This window comes from Felis catus, chromosome D1 (genome assembly GCF_018350175.1).
Source record: "Felis catus isolate Fca126 chromosome D1, F.catus_Fca126_mat1.0, whole genome shotgun sequence".
Classification (NCBI taxonomy): Eukaryota; Metazoa; Chordata; class Mammalia; order Carnivora; family Felidae; genus Felis; species Felis catus.
Window position 1 is genome coordinate 27710382 of NC_058377.1, and position 19211 is coordinate 27729592.

Sequence of the window (19211 nt, forward strand, 5' to 3'; positions counted from 1 at the left end):
GTTGATATTTGCAAAACCTTTGGTTTCTGATAAAGCCTTTGTTCTTTATGTTTGTGGGAGAAAAGGAACAAAAAGGGAGAGAGAAACACAGTTAAACAGCAAATCCTACACATATCCCAAGGCTTTTGAAGACAAAAAGAATTGTACAAAATAAATTGCAAAAGAAAAATAAGGAAAAAATAATCCATAATTTTTCTCTATGCTTGACCTATTTTTACAATTGTGTTGTTAATGAATGTGTTTTTTTTTCTTATGTAGCTTAGAACATGGTTAACCAGGTTAGCCAGTCAGGTGTCTGCATTCAGACAGACCTCACCACCCTAGAACACTCCTAGGCACACTACTGGATTAGAACCCTCAAAATCCACATCGTAGACACTGAGAGTGATTCCAGCATAGACCACTAGATGGAGCCCTTGCTATGCACAAACAGCCCCAAGGGCCCTGGGGTAACCAGTGAAGCCTTTAGCTGGAGGGCAGCATTTTTAAGAGTGGTACTTGGTTAAGAGAATCCATTTCTCTTCCAGTTAGTCCAGAAGCCCAGCTGCTATTGCAGGTGCTCAAAATTTCTCAGTATGTGGATTCATACATAGTATCCTTAAACACACACACACACACACACACACACACACACACACATTACCTTTACCAAGTATTTATTGGAGGCCTGGAAGAGTCCCACTGGCAGCCTCCATCCCTCCAGGCTTCCCTGCAATTGCTGGAAGCTTCCCATTTTGGGGTGAGACTCTCTGGCTTCATGAACACGCAGCTTCAATATAATTAGCTGTCTAATTGCTCACCGACACTGAGCCCATGTGTGTGTTACTAATTATGATTTATTTAAAAACCCTCTGTTTGCCATTCTTTGTTCTCTATTTCCTCTCTATTGAAGGGCCAAGGGAGGGATTTGATTTGCAAACTGTTCTGAATGGTAGGCTTTAATTTCTTCTGTAATATCTGGACTTCTCTTTCCAGTTTCAAAGTCTAGGCAGCTTCTTATACATGATTCCCAGTGTGCCCGCCTTCTACTTGCCCACAGTAGGTATAAAGACAGGTATGGCTGCACTATCTGGAAATGTAACCACCGTATTGAATATCACATTAACATACCTGCCACCCCCCAAATCTGTATTTCTAACACAGTTACTGCACCCAAGCATCACAGCCATATATGTAGTTGTTTATTGGGCATCTCCACCTAATTATGCCAGTTCTAAGTCAACATGTGCAAAACTGGGTCCTAAAGCTTAGGTCAAACCTGTTTTCCTTTTACACCTCATCTTGTCCTTGCTCTTCCTCACTCCCAGTTTCTATCTTCAAGTCTGATTAATTTTACTTCCTCATATCTCTCTATCTGTCCTACCTTCGCTGCTACCCCTGCTGCTGTGCTTGCCCAGAGTACTGCGATGGTGCCCCCAAGTTCAGTTCTGACTCTCACTGTCCATCCCACCCAATCCACAATTTGGCCAGCTGGTCTTCCTAATGCACCATGTGCTCAGGTCCCTCAAAGCCCCCCAAGGCCCTAGCTGGTCTTATCAGTGCTTTCCCCAGATGCACTCTGCCCTGCCCCCTCAGGAGCCTCACCTCTTGGGGCTCCTTACACACCAAATGCTCCAACCTCACCCATGTTCCCTCAGGCCATGAGGATATGCCTTATCCTCATACCCTGCACAGACATATCTGCTCTTTGTTCAGACATTTTCTTCATCCCTCTGTCTAAGCCTTATCTGGTCCCAGGTACAGGTGTTACCACAGTTCTGGGCACATTTCCGTCAGAGCCCTGATCACCTGTCATTGCAGCTTTCCTTCTTTGTTTTCCCTTCCACACTGCAAGCTCCATGAGGCCAGGGACTGTCCATTCAACCCACAGGCATCCCCAGTGCCTAGCAAAGCACCTAATAGCAATTCTGTGAATGCCTAGTGAACAAACAGAAAGCACAACTAGCATTAACACTGTAGTGTGGTAATGCTAATCAAATGCCAGCTGGTGTTTGCATGTGTATGTGTGTGTGTGTGTGTGTGTGTGTGTGTGACAGAGAGAGAGAGAGAGAGAGAGAGAGAGAGAGAGAGAGACAGAACACAAGAGGAATTCTAGGGTACACAGCAGGTCTTCATTCTCTCCCTTTTAGTTAATTATTATCTAAATGAAGACCCGCGGGGCACATGGCATTTTGCTTGCAGCCTGAGGGAGGCTATCTACAAAGTTAAATATTCATAAAATGTACAGACATCATATACAACAAATACATGCCCTGAAGGTGAGAAGAGCATTTGATAAAGACCTGAATAAGTAAGGACTGTTAATCAGAGACTAGTAATCAAGAGCCCTGTATTCTAGATAGACTTTAGTCACTCTCCTGTAAGTTCTTATCAGTGACAAAGAGGTGCAGAGAGGAACAGAGATGCTACTGAAGGTACATTCTGGCTTGAAATGGTCAAAGTTAAGATTGGAATGTGGATACAGTAGTTCTTGAGTATGATGAGCATGGAAAAGTGGAGAGGCACTGTCCAGACCCTAGAACACACTGCCCAGCTCAGCGGCATGCCCTTGGCAGTCAGCCTATCTTAGCCCCTTAAGGCTCCATCTCAATTGCAGATGGTTGGCTGCCTCACTGATCATGCTGTTCCCAGAGCAGCCCACATCTGGTGACAGAGTCAGGTGGAAGCATAGCGGCCCAGTCATCCTAACCTGAGAAGGACAACACTGATGGGCAAAGGTCACTCCAAAGCTCCCTGAGGGTTTGCTGAGGCTTTGAAGGGTCTGCATCCCAGTTGGACTTTCTTCTTTCCAATACTTTTTTTTTCTTTATTTTTGTAGATGTTGACTACTGACTAATATATTATACTTTAAATTCCATTTCAGTCTGTTTTAGAGAATCCAGCCTAGGATGGTACTAAACCAGGATATAGTTTGCATACTAAGATGTAGTTTGTGATGAGATTTTGGAGTTGGCTCAATGCACTTCTTGGCTAGCAAGAGGACTCTTTCACTGGAGGCAAGTGGGCCAAATAGAGTCTCTGGCACAAAGTGGGGGTCCAATGGTTACCATTCACTGGTGGTGTACTGGCTGAAGGGAATGCACAATGGGAATAATACATCAGGTGTTTGAAAGGTGTGGAGAAAATATTAACTATAAGGATAACAGGATTGGATGGCTATTGCTAAGGGTTATTGACGCTTCACAGAGTGAAAATAAACAGCTGAGAGCAACAGGCAGTTGAAAGCCAGGTGTGAAAGCCAGAGGGCGTCTTTGGTTGCATACAAAAATTCTCTAGCAGGTGGGCTGGGAAAGCTGAGGACTAAGCCCAGGAATCTGAGGGAGAGCAGCTGAGCTCTAATTACTGAGTTAACAACCCAACCAAGGCAGGTCTGTTACATTGTGGGAAGGGCTCTGGTTATTAATACCTGTGATTCTGATTGGCTGACCTGGAATGACAAAGATAGGAAATTGGAGACTGAGAAGGCTAGGGTAGGAGCATGTGAATCGGCATATGGAAGTGAATGCCATGTGTGAGGATCTTTGTATCACACGTTAATGCCCACCAGAGCTTAACTGCCAAGGAAGAGGCACATAACAACTGCCAAGACAAAATGGAAAGTTGACATTAACTACGGGTATATAGACGAAGGGGTCATGGTGGCAAGGATGAAGAGTGTGCATAGGCACAACAACAGGGATTCCCACTTACCAATTCTGATTTCTGCCATTGCTGAGTGCTCAACCTGCCAGCAACAGAAAATAATGCTGAGATTTCAAAATGGCAGGATTCCTTAAGGAGACCAACTGAACATTTGAGGGTAAGTTGGCCACCATCTTATACTGTTCTCGCTTCTATAACAAAAATACCATGGCGTTGGTGGTATAGGGGTAAGCACAGCTGCCTTCCAAAAATACCATGGATTGGCTTATGAACAACAGAAGTTTATTTCTCACAGTTCTGGAGGCTGGAAAGTGCAAGATCAAAGTGCCAACAGATTTGGTATCTGATGAGAGCCTGTTTCCTGGTTTATAAATTCCTATCTTTTTGCTGTGTTCTCACATGGCTGACATGGAAAAGGAGCTCCCTGAAGTGTCTTTTATAAGGACCCTATTCCCATTCATGAGTATTCTACTCTTATGATCTAAGCATCTCCCAAAGGTTCTACTTCCTAATACCATCATATTGGATGTTAGGGTTTCAACATAAAAAATTGGGTGGGGGGGATAAATATTTAATTAATTCTAGCTATTTTCCATACTGAAAGAGCCTGGGTTTCATCTTCAGAGGAATACACATATATTTTAGTCATGGATTTACCTTTCTGGTCTGAAGGTCTCAGCAAGCACTGTCAGCAGACCGTATATAAAGAGTTTGATCCACCAGTTCTGAATCCCACATTTCCTTGTGCCAGGGTAGGAAATCCAATTTACAGCAAAAAATGTATAGAGTGGTTCCATTATCATGGGATACATTAGACATCACATTCAATACTACCAAGATTCTGTTGAACTGGTAGACCGTTGGGATGGCTTGCTAAAGGCATAGATGAAGCATTAGTTTGGAGCCATCATTATGTAAGAATGAGGTGCCATCCTCTGATATGCATTATATCCACTGAATCAAAAATATTTATGTAGCACTGTGTTCCCAACAGAAAAAAAAAACATGAGCCCAAGAACTGAAAGGTGGAAGCAGGACTGACTCCACTAGGACACCCTTAATACCCACAGGGGAACTTGTACAACTCTAGACTCTTCAGGGTCAAAGGTCCTAGTTCCCCTAAGGATATACTTTCACTGGGAACACAGCAAGATTTCCAATGAATTATATGTTATGGATTTACCATTGGCCATTTGGGCATCTGTATTCATAGATTAATGGACAAGAAGAGGAGACACCAAGTTTGCATAACTGATCCCAATAATCATGATTGGATAGAGGTGTTGGATACAATGGGGCCAGGGAACAATATAGGAGATATTTCTTGGTATTGCCTTGTCTAATTGTGACTATAAATGGACAGGTCTAGCAACCCAGCCCTGAGAATGGCATGGTGACCAGGATCCTCTTGGATGAGAGTCATGCAGCCAGATAAGCCATTGTGGCCAGCACAGGGAAACACATCACCCATATTCCCTTCAGGAGAGACTTATTGCCTAGATGTGAGACAGATATTTTCCCACCCTCAGGTTCTCAGGGTCCATCTCAGCTGAAATGGTGGGTGTCACCTGAGATCATATCATTCTGAGGAAACATATGCTTAGTGCCTGAGCCAGGTGGTATACAAAGTCCTGGCCATTGGGCCCAACACAGGGTAACTGTGACAGGTACTACTTGCTTCAGAGCTCCTTGGTGGGGTGGGTTGGCTGAGCTTGTTGGGTCTGCATGACAGTTCCTCTCTTCCTCTGCCCAATCATGCTTACTCCCTTTCTTTCAGTTATTGATCCCTAATGGACTTCTTGCATACCAAACTATGTCTCACAGTTTGCTCTCAGAGACCCCAACCTGTGAAATTTGTGCATTACCTCGAGCCTTTCTGTTTCCAGTTTGAATACTTCCAGGTTCTTATGTTTAGCTTCTGTTGATCAGTATTGAGATTCTGGAGCTGAAGATAGCCTGAATTCTTCTGGGTAGACCTTTTCTCCAGCTGTAGTTCAGTTCTAAAATGCAGTGTTCTAGAAAGCCTGAGAGGAAATGTTCTATCTTTAGTTTCAAAATGAAAAACCTCCATTAATCTTAGCCACACATCTGATTGTTGGCCACAAATCCATTTCTTCTCATAGATTCACTGTGGTCCTTTCATGGAATTGAAATTCAATTCAGTGATGGAAGCTTTAATCTAATGTTTCTGTGATTGGAGCAAAAAATAGGAGAGAAACTTCTGTTCAGGACCAGGTAGATAAGAATGCAGCAACTTTGTTGGCAGAAAAGGATAAACATGCATGTTTGAAAATAACACGTTTGATAGAACTACAATAATAACTGTAGGGGACCCAGTTAATGTGATGTCCTAGATCTGTCTGACCACTTCTGGTGCCCTCTCCCTGAGGCCTTTGCCACTTTCCTGGGCCTTGGTCTGAATCAATCAGGAACACAGAGGCCCTGACTTGTCCAGAAGTGACATGGGCAGGCCTGGTCACATAGCACAGAACTATGACTAGTGAAAGACAAGAGATGTAAAGGAGATAAGAGAGGAAATGCCTAGTTTTTGTCTTCCTAATAGCTTATTCTTAAAGGCAGTGTTTCTGTGTGGCTGTTCAGGAGGTGACCATTGGGATGAAAAACCAGTGATGTCTTCTTGTGAAGCTGTGGTCATCTTGTTAACACAGGACTTTGGACCTTGTATTTGCATTCCCTCCTTCCCTGTTTCTCTTCATTTTCCCCTCATTTTGTTTCCTGGAATTTTAACCATCCCCTCCCCCTATTAAGGGTTATCACATAAGCTTTGAGCTGAGATTTGTTTTCCATGGGAAGCATTTCCAAGGCAAATAATGGATACTTCTCAAGTTCTTGCTGAGTGCTAACAATTGTTCTTAGAGTTGTATAGGTATCAACTTCTTTCTTCTACATAATAACATGATGAAATAGGTACTACGATCATCTTCATTGTACAGATGAAAAAGGTGAAACAAAGAGAGTTTAGGTGACTTGCCCATGCTAGTGAACCTAAGAAGCTGAATTTGTAAATGGCCACTGTCAAAGCACTGGTTAAGATCTTCATGTTTCAAATACCACATGAGTTGACACCTTTTGAAAGTCTTTCCTGATGAATAAAAAAGAGGTATTCTTTCAAAAATAAAACTCTTATAACATTCTCGGCACCAAAACACCTCCATTTATTGAGTATCTATTATTGTTGAAGACTGGGTTCTGAAAATGAATCTATTCAAAGATATGTATGTATGTATGTATGTATTTGTTTTTTCTGTTCTTATAGTTTGATTATTGGTTGCCAGTTCCATCTGTTGATGAATGCTCTCAGATAGCAGGGGCCTTTCTCCTTCCCTCCTTATATATATAATGTTGGCCAGGTATTGATAAGCACTGCTCTCCCCTCATAGTCTAACTCAAAACATCAAAAAAAGCAAATGGTAGGCTGTGTGGCCTTGAGTGAAATCTTGGAAGAAAAGTAATCCTGGTGAGAAGAAATGGATAGCCTGCCAGAAATGCAGGGATCATTGCCCTAAGTCTATAGACCGTCAACATCTGGCTCTTACGGGAATCCATGGGCACACCTGAAGTCCATGAATATATGAAATCCTGGAATATATGAAAATTTCTGAGTTGGTCAGCGTCTACACTTGGGGGGATGGATTAAGAGAGGACATACACATTTCATTAGATTCTCAGAAATGTTGCTTTTGTGGAAAAACTAAAATTTAAACCTTGGTATTACTACTTTCTATGTGCTGTATGTAAGCCATTTAACAATTGGGGTCTCAGTTTCCTCATGGAAATGGAATACTAGTACTGGTAGTCCTAGTATCTACCTAATGCCCAAGGCTTTTGTAATGATCAGATAAGATGAAAAATGTCTGTAGAGGAATGTTGTCCTCTCTAAAGCACCTTACCAAGGTGGGATAGGTAATCATTCCTATCTGCTGAGGCTTAGATTGTAGGGTATGAAGGGGAAAGACTCTAACAGTGACTAACTTCGTATTTTAGGTTCGGTTCATTCAGAAGTTGGCCTGAGAAAAGAATTTGAATATAAATAGTTTATTTGGAATGTGATGTCTGGATGTATTGGTAGAAGATTGTTTGAGTGAGACAGGGAAGGAAGGAAGGTAACCTACACAGTGCACAATAATGAGCAGGTTGCTTCTGTGAGCAGCTAGGACTCAGTTCCAGTGTGTAGAACATGCCCTTGGGTTGCCTTCCCTGAGGGAAAAGCATACTCCTGCAACAGGAAAAACCTCTCAGGTAGAGTTGCAGGTGGTTGTATGAGGAGGCCACTTGCATATACCAGTTCTAAGTGCCAAGAGCAAATATAGGTAGGGCATTGGCAGCAAATTGTGAGCTAGACACAGTCATGTGCATTATCCATAATAAATTCTAAGTCAGTGGTTCCCTCAGATAGTTTTCTGCTAAAATCACCTGGGAGACTGAAAAAAAATCAGATATTCAGGACTCATATTTGAGAAACTTTAATTCAGTATGTCTAGGGCAAGGTCTGATAATTGACATTTTTCAAAGGCTCTCCAGATAATTCTAATGGTCAGTCAGTTTGGGAAACATGGCACTTAAAAACCCATTTGATGTAGGTATAATTTGCTCCATTTTGAAGGTGAGGGAACGGAGACCTGATTATTAAGTATTTTATACCATATTCTCCCTAGACTGTGGTGGAAGCAGAATTCCAACCCAATGTCTACGTCTTTACCTCAGTGTCCCACTGCCTCAAGGACCTGTTTCTCTTTCAGATACCACATCTCTTGAACCTATAGAGAAAGGGTAAGAGTCATATCTGATGAAATACAGAATCCTAAGCCTGTTCCCTTCAAAGCCATCTGTATTGCCTACCAAAAGAATGAAGCCTTGTAATTGTTTTTCAAATATGTTCTGTTGTCATTATTTCTCTGCCATGGCCAGGTTCTTGACATCCCATGCCCGTGTTATTAAAATGTCCTTCCAGTTCATCTGCCGGCCTCAGTCACCTGTTCTCTAGTCCTGTGACCCACTGCCAACACAGCCTTTATCACCTTTATAATAATGTCTTCTTCCTAGACACCTGCAGGGGGGTCCTCATTCCTTATTTATAAAATGGAGTCAAACACTGTTGATTGGATATAAAGCCCTCCACAATCCAGTTCTCATCCTAGGTCTCCAGCCTCATCTTGTATCTCATGTATGGAATATCAGGCAGAATCCAGGCAGAAAAACAGAAACATGTCTAGGTATCTTGACAGAGAAAATTTAGAATGGGAATTAATTGGGTTAGAGTCCTCACAGAAACAAAAAGCGTACTCTGAGGCATTGCAGAGGTTGTAACTACAGGAAGCAGCTACCAGTCCTACAGTTGTGGCGTAAAAGGGAAGACACTGGGATTATCAGAACCTAGAGGCTCAGAGAAAGAGCTCTGTGGAGATTAGGCTCAGATCTCTAAGGAGGTAGAGATACCCCATGGGCTGTCAGTACCTCAGGAGCTCAGAAGAGGGGTCCATTGGAAGAGGTCCTCACATCTCTGAAGGGGAGCAGTTATTCAGCTTCCACTGTAACTCATGAGTTCAGAGAATGGCCCTCATGCTTCTGGGCTTAACTCTCTGATGAAGAGGAGCTGCCCTAGTGTGACTCATATTTCCATGGGGCACAACAAGTCTGGGAGTCAAAGGACCCAAGAGGTTGGAACCAATTACTGCTGTCAGGGTGATGAGCCATTAATGGGGCAGTGTTGACAGGAAGAACAAGCCAACAGAAAGGGCCAAGTCTCATACTTCCCCCTGCCTTACAGCCTCACCCTAGTGGTCCCTGTCTGTGGGACCTAACAGGGAGCCTGCTGACAGAGGAGACAAGTAATCTGTAGATCCCCAGCCCCGGCACCACATGGCCAAGTAAGATAGTGCTTCTGAGCTGAGAGACAACAGATTCATAACTGGAATGACTCCTGAAGTGGCAGGACCACCAAATGTGCTTGGCCCTTACACATCTCTGTTTTTGGCTAATACTATCCTGTCTCGGAATGTTCTTCCTAACCACAGATTGTTGGCCCACATGAACACTCAGATGGCTTCCCTTTGTGAAGCCTTCTGGTTTCCCCCTATTTCCAAACCCCTAAGCCAGAAAAAATCCTTTCCTTATCTGTTTTCATTTATACTCCTATAAAGCACTTATCACATTGTATTATAATTGCTTGCTTCAAATCTGTATCTTTGAATTGAAGGTCAATTCTTCAAGAGAAGGTTGCTGCTTTATTACTCTTTAGGTCTCCAAGGGTTCAATAAGTGTGTGTCAAATGAAAAAGCCAGAGGTATGAATGAAGAAATGAATGAAGTGGGCAGGTGCAGATTCCCTGCCTTCAGAACACAAGGTCCCAAATAGTGTCACTTTTAGGAGAGCTTGGTGGGCCTTGCCCTTTTCCCCTATCGAAACATGGAAACACAAAAATAAACATTATGTTTAGGATTGTTTTAGAATTTCAAAATTTCATTGGATTTCCAACTGCTGTGTCCCTTTGGTCCAAAGCAAATTGAGAATTTGTTAAATGTTTGGTTCCGTTTAGCACAGATCTGTTCTCTGTTTCCTTTCCCTATACCTCTTTTCTCTTACTTCTGTAGGACCTCAATTGTTTCCCCTTAGCAATTAATTCCTGCTGAGGTGTTAAGTAATATTGGCTTGAGGTAATATTGGCTTGAGGTAATATTGGCTTGAGGGTGTCTTTATTTTAATGGGAATTCTCAGAGACTTGAAGTCCTTTTAAAACCTAAGGTCTATATTGCTAATTGTAGATTTTGAGATATTTACAACAGGCTGTGAATGAAGGTATTTTTGGAAGCCTTCATATTCATACTTGTGTTCCTGAAAACTCATTTAAATTCAGGTCCAACATGTGCTTATCCAGCATTAGTATATTCTAAGCATTCTATTAAGCCATTTTGTGTTCATTGTATTATTCAACTGAATCTTCATAGCAACTCTGAGGTAAACATTATTTTCCCATATTACACCTAAGGAAACTGGGGATCAGAGAGGTCAAATGAGTTGCTTGTGATCACACAGCAAGTAAATGACAGGACTAGAATTTGAATGCAGGTCCATTTGACTCCATGCTCACGGCTCCTTTTCCATTAATTGTGCTTATGGGTGGGCTTAGCTCAAAAATGAACCCAGATATTGAAAGAAAAACCAGATTCCTGTGGAGAAGTCCCTTCCTTCTCCAGAAGGCAGGGATATTGGGATATTTCTCTGAAACATCAGCTCCAGGTGATATATGAATCTCCTGCTCCCAAGGAGAAATTGCCTGGAGGGGTGTGGTCCAGTAGTAGGATCCCTGGCCGGGAAAACAGAGGCTTTTCTGTTGGGTCACTTGACATCCCTTCCCTTGGGTTTCTCAGATACGAAATTAGAGGTTTGTGTGATATGATCTCTAAGGTTCCCTTCAGCTCCAAGATAGAATGAATACTCTATGTTTTGAAATGTGGGGCTCTTTTCCTTCAAAGTCATGGCCTCTTCTGAGTCTTTAAGGACTTCTGGAAGATGATGAAGGTTTAAAAATCAGCCTTTTGGTGGTAGAAGCTTCAACTGCCAGTTTTTGACCTGTGAAGGAGCAGAATCAGCAGGTCTGATGGTGGTAGAAGCCTCAACTGCCAGTTTTTGACCTGTGAGGGAGCAGAATCAGCCGGTCTTAGCCCCTGGCATGGACAAATGTCTCCAACATAAACTTTAGTGATCTAGGCTAACAACTCATGACAAACCCATATGGATTAACCCTGTCGTAACTTGCTCAGTGTTTGGAATGGGTCTTGAGCTGCCTTGGCTAAATGCTAAATAATTCATGACACTATTTTCCTGTTATTGTTGCCTTGAACTGCTCTTGACTCTGCCCTTTGCTGCTGCTCCCCAGAGCTCCTGTGAATTATGGCTTGCGGAGGAAGACATGTGAGGATTCCAGTCCCCAGGGAACAGAGACAAACATAGTCATGGTTTCTATGGCACCCCCGAGACCCCAAACTGCTGAGTCTCCCACATCTCTTATCGTAACATTTAGAGCTGCCTTGTAGTTCACCCGAGGACATGTTCCAGAGAAATCATAGAATATTTATTAGCGTTATTACATTTTCTCTAGCACCTTTCATCCCAGAGGATCCCAAAATGCTTTGCTAACAAAATATCCAGGGAGATTTTACCCATTTCTAAAATCAAGCTGCCGTTCCTCACTTTTCCCTCATCACACCCCTTCTATTTGCCTTCCTTCAATCTATTTCCACCTGAATTTTTATGGCTCTCTTCATTACTTAACAAATAACACTCAAATGCCTTAACCTGGTTATATTAATTTCCTTTGATGGCTATAACAAATTACCACAAACGTGGTTGCTTATAACAATACATATTCATTCTCTTACAGCTCTGGAGATCAGAAATCTGAAATGCATTTCACTGGGCTGAAACCAAGGTGTTGTCTGGGCCATACTCCTTTTGCAGGCTTCAAAGAAGAATCTTTTTCCTCACCTTTTCCCACTCCTTGGCTTGTATTCCTTACGTTCTTTGGCCCATATTCCCTTCCACTATCTTCAAGGTCAGCAGGATAATATCTTAAATTCTTTTTCTATTCTATTGTCACATTGCTTTCTCTGCCACTCTGAAACTTGCCCTGCCTTCTGCTTAAAAGGACACCTGTCTTTACAGACATTTACTTTACATTTAGGGTCTATTGGCATAATCCAGTATAATCTCATCACATCTGCAAAGCCACATATGCCACATAAAGTAACGTTAAGATTCCAGGGATTAGAGTTGGGTGTTTTGGTGACCATTATTCAGCCTATCACATCTAGCAATGATGGCTCTTTTCACCTGACTAAAATCAACATCTAATTCTGTGCCCCACCCTCCCCGCCACAGACCATATGTCTTAGCCAATCTGTGCTGCACAGTTGTGTTCAAAAAGTTTTGCATATATCTGCATTGTGTCTTTGCTCATGATTTTCTCTTTGTATATATACATGTATACATGTATGTATGTATGTATGTATGTATGTATGTGTGTGTATATATATACATTTACGTGTATGTGTGTGTGTGTGTGTGTGTGTGTATAGTGCTACAATTCTGCAGTTTTGAGAGAGAGATACCAGAAATGCTTCTTTGCCTCCATGTGCCCTTCCCTCTCCATTTACCCCAGGTGGAACAAATTCCTCTGAAGTGCGTGCCATTCCTACAGTCTGGCTCAGCTCTGGTTGTGTAAGGTGTTTACTAGCTTGCCTGCTAAGCTGCATGCTTCCTACATGCAAGGACTCTCCCCCACATAAGAACCACTTCCTGCCTTTCACATGGGGAGCCTTTAATAAATGTCACATAAATTATTTCCACAGGAGTGATAGAACAGGGGAATGTTTTCAGATTGATTCCACAGGCTATGGTTTTGTCATTCAACAAATATTTATGGTTCATTTAAAAATATTTATTGTTTTCTTCTGATGCCAGTCCAATTCACAGTGATGAACAGGTATGCCTTTGCCATTAAGGAACTTAAGACCTAGAGGGGACTTTGGACACCAAAAAAGTAAGTATGACTCCTGCTAAATAAGAAATCAGGGTGCTATAGGAACACTTAACAGGGGCTTATCTGGCCTCATAGTGAGAGCTGATGGAAATTAATTCAGCAATTAGAGATTCTACTAAAAGGCCAATTATAATATTATTATTCATAACAAAAATCCACCTTCCATTTGCATAGTGCTTTTCATGAGGTGTGACCATAATGTAATAGAGTGAATTTTTTTAAAGCAAACATAACAAATTATATTACAGGGAATCTCAGTGTTGGAGAGGACCTTAAAGGCCATATTGTTCAACTCTCTTTCTGATACAGCTCTTCCAACCATAGTATGCCTGATACATGTGTTGTTTTTCAAAAAAGTTGCCTCTCATGTGTGCATTAGAGAATATAGAGGAAAGTGGGTTCCATATACATCTATATGTCTATCTACATGCATAAAATTTGTGTTTATATTAATACAAAAAATTTGTGTATGCATGTATATTGTATATATAGATACATGTGTGTATGTGCATATATGTATATGTATATGATATATATGACATGTATGTATGTATATATATAGCAGTTGTGTTATAATTCTGCAATTTTGGGAAAGGAGTTCCAAAAATATTTTGGAAAATAGCATTATTGTTAAACTCATTTGGATATATCTATACTCTCTCAAAGTGACTAATTTGACCAGGAACAGATAAACGTGTGTCAAAGTCTGGAAGCATTTAAAAATTATTTTCTTTACAATTATTTCAAAATAATTTCACAGGGATAACATCTACACATCAGCTTTTCTCCTTTTCTCAAATGGAAGTACAAGCTCAGAATGAGAGTGGTTTAGTGGAAAGACTGAATCTTGGAGTCAGACAGACATGAGATAAGATCATGGCTCTTCTTCCTAGAACTTGTATGGATCTAATTAAGTTATTGAATATCCCTGTGTCACAGTTTAATTTGTAGAATGAAGCTAATAACACTTTCTTTATAGGACAGTTGCACAAAGTATGATTAGCATGTAGCAGAAATGAGTTATTTTCTATCCTTTTATGAAGAAGCTGGGACTGGTCTGATATCCAATTTTATGGTAAATAGAAAATGAGAATGTAAGATGATTTTTCTAAGGATCCATAATTTTCTAAATACAAAGACCATGTTAATTGTTTCTGACATATTGTTCTTTTTTTCCTGTTCAAAAAGATGTACATTGTTTTTCAATTTTTTAGAAGTCAGTACAAATGTATGCCTATATGCACACACACACTTTTATTAGCTCTCAGCACTTTGACTTTTCAGTCAAAAGACTCAAAGACCTAAGACAGGTTGTTCCAACCTTCTGTTTTGAAATAAGAATCTTTCTGTATTTTCATACAAGGACATATCTTATGATTTTAGGATGCTCTAATGATACATGAAAGCTCATCTGAGGTTTAATGTCATCTTTTTGAGGTCTATCCCTGCAGTAGTTTTACCATAGGGTCGTACTCCATTCCTCCACCTGCATGTGGTACATTAAGCCCACATCACCCTTTCCTCTCATTAAGTGAACCAGCTCCAACATCAGAGAAGAAAGGTGGTTATATCACAAGTTAGGGAATCAGAGTCCCTGAAACTGTTCCAGGATAAGAGATTTATCTCGGCAGTTAGATATCATACAATTGGGAGGGAACTGGAAAAGTGAAGACTCAAAAGGGAGTTAGTTGGAAGAACAGAAAAAATGAGCCTGTGACCAAAAAGGCAATCAGAGAGTACATCCAGGCTCTGATGTGGAGATTTAAAAGGGAACTTTGGGGAAGGGCTATGGAGAATGTTGCCTCTCTGCAGCTATTATCTGTGTGGGTCCTCAGACAGGTGTCTGGTGGTGAGCCTGAGTCTGATGTTGCTCAGCAGGGTCCATAGTTAAGAAAAATGGCTGGATGAGGAGCAGATGAGAATGAAAACAAGATAAGATGCATCGGGCAATTCTGCATGTGTCTATCATCACATCTGGTTATTAGTTACTATTTCATTTTTGCCTCTCAAATCTTGTGAAAATTCTTGTTTTAGCCAATGCTAACTTGGAAATATATAGAAAAGGGATTCTTGGATATTTTTTTTTTCAGTTTATCCAAGATGACATAGAATAATCCATCAGGGTTATTTATTAAAGGAGAGAGAGAGAGAGAGAAAGAATTTGTTACGTACGTCATCTATATTCACTTGAAAGTCCACTTACCTTCTTGTGATGGAGTCCACCAACAGGAAATTGCAATTATTTATTATTTTCCTTATTATGATGAAATTTACATACAGTTACAGGCTCAGACCTCAAGTGTGCAATTCAATATTTTTGAAAAATATATACATCTGTATAATCGACACCCCAGTAAAATCTTGTAAGCTTGGAAACCAGGTAATGCGAGTTGTCCAAATTTGTTCTTTTTAAGATTATTTAGACTATTCTAGACCCTTTGCATTTTTATACACATTTTAGAATCAATTTGCTAATGTCTGTAAAATGTCTGGTTGGAATTTTTACTCGGATTCCATTGACTGTATAGTAAATTTGGGGATAATTGACACTTAAACATTATTGAATCTTCTAATCTGTGAACAGCACAGAGATAAATGAATATCTCTTCATTTATTTTTATTTTCTTTAATATCAGCAATATTTTACAGTTTTCAATGTAGATATTTGGCACATCCTTTGTTAATTTTATTTCTAAATATTGTATGTCTCATAATGTTACTGCAAATAACATTTTAAAATTTCATTATCCAAAATTTACATACTGATATTTGTATAGTGACTTTGTATTCTGTGACCTTATTTTATTCACTTCTAAATTCTAATAGATAGATTCCTTAAGATTCTCTGCATAAACCATTACAATTTCTATGAGTAAACAGAATTCATTCCTTTTGAATCTTAATGCTTTTAATGTACTTTTCATGCTTTATCTTACTGGCTAGAACCTCTAATAGAATGTTAAGTATGAGAAATTAAAAAAAAAACATTCTCACTCTTTTCTTGATGTAAAGGGGAAAGAGTTCAATATTTCATAATTAAGAATGATGTTAATTGGAAATTTTTGTAGATGACTTTTATTAGATTAAGTTCCCTTCTATTCCTATTTTGCTCTGTTTTAACCATGAATGGATGTTGAGTTTTGCCAAATGATTTTTAAGTTAAAATGGTCATCTATTCATATAATATATAGTTTTTCACCCATGTTTTGTTAACATGGTAAATTATATTGATTGACTTTTTGAATGTTAAAAAAGCTTGCTTTCTTGGTATAATACAACATGGTCATAATTTAAAACTCTTGTATATTGACGGGTGTGATGTGCTAGTATTTTGTGAAGGATTTTTGTGTCTATGTTCATGGGGAATATTTGATCACAAACTTCTTTAATTGAAATGTTTTTGTCAAGTTTAGAAATCAGAGTTTTGCTGGCTTCATAAACCAAATGTGAAATGCTCCTTTTTTCATTTTCTGAAGGAGTTTCTGAATGACTGTATTACTTCTTAAGTATGCCATATAATTAGTAGTAAAACCATCTGGACTGTAAATTTACTTTGTGTTACGAATTTTACATTTAAAAAAAGCTAGATGGGGCTATTTTTATTTTCTATATTTTTTATGTCAGCTTTATAAAACTGTGTTTTCAAGAATTTGTTCATTTCATCCAAGTTGCTGAATTTATTGGTGCAAAGTTGTTATAATATTTATTATCCTGTTTATGTCTGTAGGATCTGTAGTAATATCCCCTTGTATTTCTGATAGTAGTAATAAGTATTCTCTATTTTTCTTGATTGATCTTGTTCAGAGTTTTCCAATTTTATTAATCTTTCAAAGACCACTTTTTGTTCTATGTTTCTTGTACTTATTTTGGGTTACAATTTCTATTTCTGTCTTTTTTTTTTCTTTTGGCTTTTATAATGAAAACTTAGGTCAGTTAGTTTTAAATATTTATTTTACTTATCACATAAATATTTAAAGTAATAAATTTCCCTCCTAACACCATTATAGAGGCTTCACATGAATTTTGATATGTTGCATTTTTATTACCAGTCAGCTCAAAATATTTTCTAATTTCTCTTACGAGTTTTATATTTTGATCCACAGATTATTTAGACCTATGGGGTTTAATTTCCAAATATTTGAGGATTTTTACCTATTTTATTTTTATTATTTTCTTATTTAATGCTTTGCTGTCAAAAAACATGTGAAATTTCAATCTTCTGAAATTTATTGAAACTTATTTTATGATCTAATATATAGTCCATATCAACAATATGTATACATACATTACATCATGTATACCTGAAATATGTGTATTCTATAGTTTCAGGGTTATATTGTTCTAAAAACTTCAATTAGATCAAGGTAGCCTATAGTGTTTCACAACTAGTGAAATAGTGTTTTTCCTTATTGATGGTTTCCCTAGGATTTCTAACAATTTCTGATTTAAAAAATTAAAAACCTCTGTTTTTCTATTTTTATCTTTATTTTTGTTATTTCCTGCTTCATGTATTTTGATGCTCTATTATTATAAACACTTATAGGATTTTTATATCTTCAAAAAGAATTGATCTCCTTTATCATTGTGATATTTCTCACTTTGTCTCTGAAAATACTCCTTATCAAGATGTGTGTTTTGCCTGTTATCATATAGCTACACAAGATTTCTGATGATTATTGTTTTTGTGATTATCTGTTACGTTATTTTTCTTTCAACTTATCAGGGTCTTTATATTTACAATGCATCTCTTGTAGGCAACAAATAATTGAGTCTTGTTTTCTTTTCCTAGTCTGCAATTTCTTCTCTTACTTGGAGTTTGTAGTACATTTGCTTTTAATATAATTATTGATGATTTTGGATTTAATCTACCATCCTCCTATTTATTTTTCATTTGTTCAATCTTTCTTTTTTTTAACCTTTATTTATTCATTTTGTGTGTGTGTGTGTGTGAGAGAGAGAGAGAGAGGGAGGGAGAGAGAAAGAGAGAGAGAGAGAGTGAGAGAGAGAGAGAAAGTGTGAGCAGGGTAGGGAGAGAGAGGGAGTGGGGAAGAGAGATTCCTAAGCAGGCTTTGCACTGTCAGCACAGAGCCTGCCATGGGGCTCCATCCCACAAACTGTGAGATCATGATCTGAGCTGAAATCAAGTGTTGGACACTTAATTACCTGAGCAACCCAGGCACCCCTAATCTTTCTTTGTTGTATCTCAGTCTCCTTTTATGGCTTCTTTTGAATTTATCAACTTTAGTGTTCAATTATATTTATTCCATTGGGTTTTTAGCCATACCTTTTGGAGATTTTCATAGTTGTTCTAGGAATTGCTATATGATCATTATCTTCTCAAAGTCTGCTTAGAGTTAATATTGCATCTCATCATATAAAATGTAAACATTCTATAAGACTATAATTTCATTTACCCTTATTTTGTATGCTATTGTTTTCATGTATTTTACTCTTAAATATTTTAAAACCATAAAATACATTGTCTTATTTTTGCTTTATGAAGTCAGCTGTTTTTTAAGGGCATTAAAAAAAGAATCTAGGGGCGCCTGGGTGGCACAGTCGGTTAAGCGTCCGACTTCAGCCAGGTCACGATCTCGCGGTCCGTGAGTTCGAGCCCCGCGTCGGGCTCTGGGCTGATGGCTCAGAGCCTGGAGCCTGTTTCCGATTCTGTGTCTCCCTCTCTCTCTGCCCCTCCCCTGTTCATGCTCTGTCTCTCTCTGTCCCAAAAATAAATAAATGTTGAAAAAAAAAGAATCTAATATTTATATTTATCTAGATATTTATCTCTTCTCGTACTCTTCATTCCTTCTTGCATATTAGAATTCCATTCTGTAACCTGAAGAATTCTTTTTAGAATATCTTGTAGTGCTTACAGTGAAGGTCTTCTGAACATGAATTCTTTCTATTTCTTCTTACTTAAAGATATATTTACTTTGTTTTAATTCTTATTAAAATTTTTTTTTAACATTTATTTATTTTTGAGACAGAGAGAGACAGAGCATGAACGGGG

The 19211-nt window shown here is 39.1% G+C and overlaps 1 long non-coding RNA gene across 7 annotated transcripts in view; it reads left to right on the plus strand.

Annotated features, from left to right (window-relative positions):
• Positions 1–19211, plus strand: part of LOC109492332 — a 72096-nt gene that overhangs the window by 20241 nt on the left and 32644 nt on the right. For 3 of the 7 annotated variants that reach the window (XR_006586136.1, XR_002146173.3, XR_002735990.2), the window contains one exon: positions 1–8537. The exons of 1 other annotated variant lie outside the window; for it this stretch is intronic. This is a non-coding gene — a long non-coding RNA (uncharacterized LOC109492332). 3 more of the 7 variants (XR_006586137.1, XR_006586134.1, XR_006586139.1) reach the window with 3 other exon arrangements.